The sequence below is a fragment of the Sinocyclocheilus rhinocerous genome, unplaced genomic scaffold, assembly GCF_001515625.1.
Source record: "Sinocyclocheilus rhinocerous isolate Xijiao unplaced genomic scaffold, SAMN03320098_v1.1 scaffold3015, whole genome shotgun sequence".
Classification (NCBI taxonomy): Eukaryota; Metazoa; Chordata; class Actinopteri; order Cypriniformes; family Cyprinidae; genus Sinocyclocheilus; species Sinocyclocheilus rhinocerous.
Genome location: NW_015661992.1, coordinates 123,648 through 132,012, shown reverse-complemented (window position 1 = coordinate 132,012; position 8,365 = coordinate 123,648). Strand labels below are relative to the sequence as shown.

At 38.6% G+C, this 8,365-nt stretch overlaps 1 long non-coding RNA gene and 1 other non-coding gene across 2 annotated transcripts in view; both read right to left on the bottom strand.

The window, feature by feature from the left end:
* Window positions 1-5,049, bottom strand: part of LOC107727131 (uncharacterized) — a 16,930-nt gene extending 11,881 nt beyond the window's left edge. Inside the window, exon 1 of the long non-coding RNA XR_001638328.1 lies at window positions 4,707-5,049. This is a non-coding gene — a long non-coding RNA (uncharacterized LOC107727131). The remainder of the gene's footprint in view (window positions 1-4,706) is intronic.
* Window positions 5,050-8,035: 2,986 nt separating this feature from the next.
* trnat-cgu (transfer RNA threonine (anticodon CGU)) lies at window positions 8,036-8,107 on the bottom strand. Its single transcript has one exon. It is a non-coding gene; the product is annotated as a tRNA-Thr (tRNA).
* Between the last annotated feature and the right edge of the window lie 258 nt (window positions 8,108-8,365).

The window sequence follows — 8,365 nt, the reverse complement described above, 5'->3', positions numbered from 1 at the left end:
TAAAAAATCGTGAATCGAATCGTGAAACCAAAATCGTGAATCGAATCAAATCATGAGTTGAGTGAATCGTTACATCCCTAGTGGTAAGTGTCAAGTGTTAACAAGTTTGTGGTAATTATAAGATGTGATAAAACAAATTTACTCTCACAGCGTAGGACACAGCGTCTTCTCGACATGATGTTAACCACATGGAAATGTTACTGTTTGTGGGCGGGCAAGTTGGTGACGTAACTTAGGACGTGGGCAGACATTATGCAAATGTTTCACTTCGTGACGTAGAGCCGTAACAGAATAAGATTAGAATTCCTGACGACTCGTTTAGGCGATTGCGATCCGACTCATTTTTTTTAGACAATAACTTTATTTATCATGCACTGTCGGCTTCACAACTTTGCAGATAGTTTATGTTCACACATACAGCTACATGACACACTGCACGAAAGGTAATATTTCAAAAAGGCATAATAGGGGCACTTTAACATACACAAATGTGTGTCACTAAAATCTATTACAGTACATGCAGGCACCCCAACTCTGTCATGTGAAGTGAGTTCAGGGAGGAAGGATGAACTGTTGGCTGTGTGGGGTGTCAATAATTACTTTCCCATCTGAAACTCTCCCTTTCTCCTATTACCATGAGTTGAGCCGTAACAGAGCCACAGAACAGAGAAAGCACTACAGCTAATTCCAGCAGGACTTGTGCCCAGTGCCCAGAGATTTTAAAGAGGTACAAGCCAGAATGCAAGCCAAAAGGCCTGTAAATGTAATGTTACTGTAGTGATTATGAACCATAGACCATTTAATTATATTTAAGATGACTAAAAATAGACACAGAGAATGTGAAAGTATACTACACAATAATCTCAAGTATTGCAGTTTGGCAAGTCGTAACAAAACTATCCCCTATTAACATGTGGCATTAGGCTCTTCACATTCCTGGAATCACATCCTGTTCCTTCAACTAGCAATAGACCCCTTGTTCTTATAATAACATGGCATGATATGTTTTAGAGTGCACTAAAAGATCACCGTAACACACTAACGAAAGTTTCTACACTCTTAAAAATAAAGGTGCTTTAAAGGTTCTTCACAGCGATGCCATAGAAGAACCATTTTTGATTCCACAAAGAACCATTCAATCAAAGGTTCTTTAAAGAACCATCTCTTCTTACCTTTTTATAATCTGAAGAACCTTCTTTCACCACAAAGAACCTTTTGTGAAACAGAAAGGTTTTTCAGATGTTAAAGGTTCTTTATGGAACCATTTAGACAAAAAGGTTCATCGTGAAGCACCTTTATTTTTAAGAGTGTATTGCTTTTTTCCTGCTGATCATTCCTTTGATTTTGTTGTATCAGGAAAATACCTGTATTGTTTACATAAAGCACATAGCAGCCTATATTACTCCAATCTTCATTCATTCTTGTCAGCAATAGCTTTGAGCAGCGTCTTATAATGAAATGATGATTGACGTGAATGGCCCCTGTAGAGTGTCAAACTCCTATAGAACCATTCATGACCAGCATTCTTCGTAACGACAGACAAATGATTTCCATAGAGCTGTGAATTTACTCGGACTGTAGAAATTCCTTTGGTGCTTGTCTGTTCTGTCTGTTTGAGCGGCCCTCAGGGGACGGGCCTGTTCTATATGTTTCAGCAAGAAGATCAAACTGTGCATGACATAAAATGGACATTGGGAATGAAAGTGGATTGTTGCCACCATCAGCTGGATGACAGAACACTTGAGTAGATGCAGCAGATGCTTAAGGCATTTAGTGAGCTGCCTTCGGTGCAGCACAACATAATTGAGCACCAACCATAATGTGTGATATTCCCAAATGAATGGAACTGGTGGTATTAGCAATGTCATTTTAATGTAAGCGTAGGCAGACTGTGGCGGTCAGTCCTTGGAATACACAACTCCTTTCTATGCCAAAAGCAAAATTCATCTGCAATAAAAGCAGACTATGCATTCATAACATATGCATGTGAATAGCTAAAATATAAATGGTGATCAGTGCAAGAGCAATAAGGATTTTTAGGGGCATTATGATGGTGAAAATGAAACACAAGTGCCCCCAAAAGCCCCTCATTCTCCCTGCGGCATTACATTTAGCACTTTTGCACAGTTTCAGATCATATTCTTTTGCAGCAGAGTGTTGATTTTGAGACAACACTCTTAAAAATAAAGTTTTTTTAAATATATACATTGGCATTCATGATTTCACAAAGAACATTTAACATCCATGGAACCATTCCATTCTTTGCCCTATAAGAAAATAACAGCTCTTTATTAAACAACAATGGGAATCGGATCTCTGCCTCACATTTGATGACGAGACTTGGAACCAGATCCTGTCCCGTGTTCATACCTCCTCTATTTGTGCACGTCATAGTCATATCCAATTAAAATGTATTCATCGAATTTACTGGACAAAAGTGAGGTTGGCAAAAATCAAGCCTGGTATTGATCCTCTCTGTGATCGTTGCCATCAGGCCCCTGCAGATTTAATACATATGTTTTGGTTATGTCCATCCATAACTTATTTTTTGCTATCAATCTTTAATTGTTTTTCTTTTGTGACAAAGAAACAGATCAAGCCTTGCCCTTTGGTTGCACTTTTTGGACTTCCTTCAAATGTCACTGGTTTGCCTGGAAATAGCCTAGTGCAAAGACTTTTGCCTTCTTAACATTATTAGCTAGACAGCGCATTCTCCTGCTGTGGAAACAAAAATTCCCTACATCTTTCGATGACTGGCTGAGAGATGTTATGAGCATGATTAATTTGGAAAAAATTAGGTATACGTTAAAAGGGCAACACTGGTATATTTTCTGAGATCTGGGATCCCTTCATTATTTTTTTTCTGAATATGTCAGTACTTCTTTTAGAGTGTGTCAACCGAAGCATTAAGATGTTATTATGATCGTGGCTTGAATCTGGTTAGGAGTGTGTGATTATATGTGTGGATGCTTACGTATGTATATGTTTATACTTTATAGCTGTAAGGTTTTGTTTGTGGATGTATATGCATACATTTGATAAATGGTCGAAATGTCTAAACTTTAATGCTCCAACATATATTCTATACTCGAGACATTAGGCTTGACATTCTTTGTTTTACAATATGTATTAAGTTTTTTCTATTTTATTTTTTATGTTTTATTTAGTGTGTTTAATTACACTTTAATTTTTTGTTTTATAATTTTTTTTTTTTTTCCTCTGGGGGCGGGAATATTTTTTCACGATTCTCCTGTATCTGTATCCTGTTATTATTGTAAAAGTTCAATAAACAGATTTAAAAAAAGAAAAGAAAAAAAAAAACAGTTCTTATGTTTACTGAAAGGTTCTTTGGGGAACCAGATTTAGTTTTTTATGCAATTGCTGCAAAAACAGTGTATGATTGAACAAGTTCATGCACAACATTAATGCAATAAAACCATTTGCCTCACAATCATCCGGCACAAACATGTCAACATGATGTAATCATATTAAATTAAGTAGCCTACCTGTTACTGATACAGTTTATTGAGAAATAACTACTTTAAGTTTAACTACGTACTCTCATCACGTTGTTAGAGTGAGTCCCAGAAGCGGGACTTTGCGGGCCAGTTGGATTGAGATCAGTACTCATCTTGCCCCCAAAGTCCCGTCACTGAAATCACGGTGCATATTCAAACACTGACAGATAATAATAAGCTATTATGACTAAATACATTTTCCACAATTACGACTAAAGCATTCATTTCCTCTGTAATTTGATATAAAGCAGTCTCTGAGCATATGACTAATACTAACCAAAAAATGTGTTTTTTTTTACTAACCACATCTTATAGCTGTGTATTACTGCCATTAGACATTACTTGACACACTCATCTCTGAATGATCTCTGTAATTTGATATAAAGCAGTCTCTGAGCATATGACTAATACTAACCAAAAAATTTGTTTTTTTTTACTAACCACATCTTATAGCTGTGTATTACTGCCATTAGACATTACTTCGACACACTCATCTCTGAATGACTACAGAATACTTCCTGATTGTAACACTGAAACATGCATTTTCTGTGAAACTGCTTTAAAACAATATGTATTGTGCTACAATATGTAAATGCTATATACAGATAAACTTGAATTGAACTGAATATGGCAAATGGCCTGCATGTTCATTAATTTGATGTTCTAGGCTTGTTTCTTCTATCACAGCAAGTGTCCTTCTTTAGCCATGGCTTCAAGTGAAAATGTTACACATGCAATAACATATCACAGAGGCCACAAAAGCGATCACATGAACTTTTCAAGCGTATGATTTGAGCAAGGCTTTATTAAAACGCTATCCGACCTATTAAGGGCTGTTTGTTAGGAGACAACTGGGCGCCAATTGAGTCCCAGACAGTGTGTTCGACTCCCCAGAGAGTTCAGGTACTCTCTCAGACACAATCTGTCTGCCTCTGTCGGGAAGCAACATCCGCGAAAAGCAGCAATATGCACCTAAAATGTCATGCTGTTGCTTTAAAAGACGCATCCCGTTGGCGATCTCTATATGTCCGTGTTAAACTCAACCGCAAATTCCCATTGTAACGTTTAGCAGAATGCCTATTATGACATCATCATCAGTGGAATTAATAAGTATTCCGATTCCGGTCAAACACCTGACATTGAAAACACGCGCAAACGCACATCGACGTAATATCGCTGGAAACTTACCTCGAATGAATAAAGACGCGCTGTGGGGTTGAAAGAAACATGTGGCTGATGTGAATCAGATATTGTTTCTTTAAGTGCACGCTGTACGTGCTCCCGCTGGTGAGATGAGCAGCAGACTGACTCTGTGCATGTTAAGATCTCTCTGCTCGTGCATTGCTTCATGGTCACGCTACTAGGTAAGCAGGGGCCGTGCAGGGGGAGATGCCATTTCCAGCAACACACGCCAATTGTGAGCTAAATTTCTCGCTGACATTCTCCAGTCTATTAATGATTATCAATGGGTGGCAGTATGTAAAATCGCTCACGTGCTGCCCCATGCTTTTCTTTTGCTTTTAAAGGGAGCGAAGTTAAACACGTGGAACTGGATATGGAGCTGGCCGTTTCTATTTTCCTAGAAGTCTCATTTCCAAATATAGAAACTAGGAAGGGACGTTCTTAGAAACCCCCGAGTCGTTACGGCCGAGTTTACTTCTTTTCACTGTTTTGTCGGCTAAATAGCCTTTTCGTCATCGCATCCATCCATTTAGGTTTTTTTGTGTTTTTTGTTTTTGACTGGAATGTCATGTTAGTTGAACTGAGGACCTAAATTGCATTAATGATGCAGTTGTATAGTGTATGTAGTTCTATATCGCTCTTGTTCTGCGCTGAACGTCACACGTATGATAGATGTGGAGTCTTTAAATGCATGAAAATATGTGATTTATTAATCTGCAATCAAACCTGTAGGATTGCTGCTCTGATTTGTTGCTCTCTGTCGCCCTCTGTTGCTGAGATTGTGACTTTGCCTTTTGCTAAAGAGGAAATTGCCGTGACGTCACACAGCAGACAACCGCGCTTCCGGTTTCCTCAGACAACAAGATGCTGTGCTGCTTCTGATACACCCATATTAATGATTTATTACTCATACTTGCCGTTTTATAATATAGTTTTATTTTATATTAATAAGAATTTGAATTCGTCAGGCGTGTTACAGGTTGTTGAATAACGCAACATTTCTAAGCCTAAGAAATAATGGCATGTAAAAGTGAAAAAAAAATAACAAAAATAAAATTGAACTTATTCATCAGGCCTACAATATTTTTATTTTTTAATACACATTTCACCACATTATGAGTTGATATTCTTTACATCTAATAACTGCTCTCTTTTTTTCTTTTAGAGTCAGCTTATGTATTTATTTATTTATTATTATTATTTAAATGCAGGTCAGTCATTCGGATCTTAGCCGAGGCGATCATGCATGTCTATTAGGGATGGGAAGATTCACCGATTCGCTCGGTGCATCGGCATAAAAAGTTAACGATGCGATGCATCGGTTTAAAAAGTGTAGCCTATATCGGCTACAAGTCGGCATTTGTATCGCGATGCATCGTTTCTAACATATTTGCATCGGTAAAAACTGATTTATTTATATATAATTACTAGTGGATGCACTACTTTTATTATCTAGAAAGTGACCAATAATCTGTGATCTATGTTGTTTGTCAAGCTCGTTCTCTCATCACGAATATGACGAATCACAACTCCACGGAGACCCGAGAAAAACTGGGATTGAACTCCAAAACCTGACTTGAAATAACCTAACAAATCAATCGGGGCTAAAGCGGTTCCATTAACGACAAATTAAATTCACACAATCTCACTAATTTGTGGACGCTTATTCTTAAGCAGCCCTTAATGTCGATCATGGATAAAATCGATCCACCATGACAAACAGCGAATATAGCCTATCTGTGCTGTTTAATGCATTTGAGACGTTGTGTTTTCCTCGGTGCATAACTGACATGTCACAGGTATATTTTTCATCTATAAATGTTAGAAAGTCATGCAAATATATCAATACATGTAGTAATATGAAAGATAATAAGCAAAAGAAATTTAATAACTCTTCATTATGTTATGTGCAGGAAAAAAACACGAACTTCTGCGGAGAGTAATGTTCGCGCTGCGCTGTTGTAACTGATCAGCGCCGTGCTGTCAGTTTGGTGGCGGTAGTAAACACGTCCTCTCTGCGCTGTCGAGTCGGTCGCGCAGCTCGGTCCATTGAGCCGCGCCGATGACAGGTCAGCGCGGCGCCAACACTGTAATACTGCGCTGTTTCATCCCACTTTTGGGTTGTTTGGCTTCCCATACATGCACACTAAACAGAAGGAGCACAATCGAATAGAAGCGCAATAATTCTGAGTAAAATATACATTTTGCTAAAATATTTGTTGTTAGACATTAACTGTGCCTTTTGTAGAATAAAATTTTTTTTTTGAGGTGTTTGGCTTAGTGTTATGTTAGAATCATTATTATACTCTTAGTCTTATACCTTTTGTTCTTTAATATTTTGAATTGTTTTTAGCTTTATTTTTTGTTTTTCGTTTTTCATTTTTTTGAAATTTTGTGGATAATCAATTTGTGGAAACAACATTGTTATAAAAACTGGAGGAAGATCTTTAATAATACATTTTTGTAGTTTTTAGTGAACCAATTAATTACATGAACAGTTATACTAACCCAAGTAGCCTACTTAATTTAGCAAACAAGCTAATATTGCTTTGGTAAATTTTGTTGTTATTATTAATTAAATAAATATAGGTCTGTATTTCATATACATTTCCATTTGGAATCCAGAATCGGGCCAGTACCGGCTAATTGTATAATCGATGCTGGCATGCTTGTGGGCCGATGCCGGCATTGTCGGCACAGTTTCGGCAACCGGACTCGGGCCAGCGTACTCGGGCCGATTCTGGCGCGTCATTCACTCCCGTGATTCACAAGAGTCCGGCAACCGCATCCGGGCCGAGTTATTTCATCCGGTTTGCCGGATTTGGGCCGTTATTGGGCCAGATCTTTTTGGCTACCTGGGAGTCTGCTTCTCCGTTTTTAATGTATCTCTGTGGCAGAATTACAGCGCCACATACTGGTCTGGCGTGTATACTACATCGTTTTGTGTCTGTTTTGTGGTTTCGTGTGGACGCAGATATTTCTTGAGACGAGGGGAATAAAAGATCGGATAGGGAAAGCTCTGGCTTAGTGAGATTTCTCATGGTATATGCGCTTCTGGTGGTGTCCAGCCTGCTCCAACACACCTGCCTGATATTTTGATCAGCTGGATCAGGTTTGTTTGATGAGGGCTGGAGCAAGTAGCGTTATGTCTCCAGCAGCAGAGCTGATGACCCCCGGTAGAGACAAGTCTCATTATGCCCATTCCTGAGTGTATTTCGTCCCCAAGGTCTTGAGGTACACCAACACGCAACGGAGCAGTGCAACATTTTGCTATACATGTTTTGCTCACCAAGTTCATGCATTATGAGTCTATGTTGGACTGTAATGGACTTAAAAGGCACGGACGGGGTTCGAACTCGCGGTCTCCGGTTTACGAGACCGACGCCTTACCACTTGGCCACCGCGCCTGCGCTCTGATGACTCAGTTTCCTTTGTTATTCCTCACCCAGTTTACAGTATCGAGCCTGAGATTTCATGAGAACAATAGCCTAGGTCTTTAGCCTAAGACACCAGACTGCTGGATACATCAGATCACATATGCTTTCCTCTGTAGGAATGTCGAGTATGAGCATCCATAAGAGAAATGTATGTGAATTGTATGTTTTGAAGTGTTTTAACGCTGTCAGTGGATAGAGGTAGTATCAAAGGTGTCGTATTTTACATAA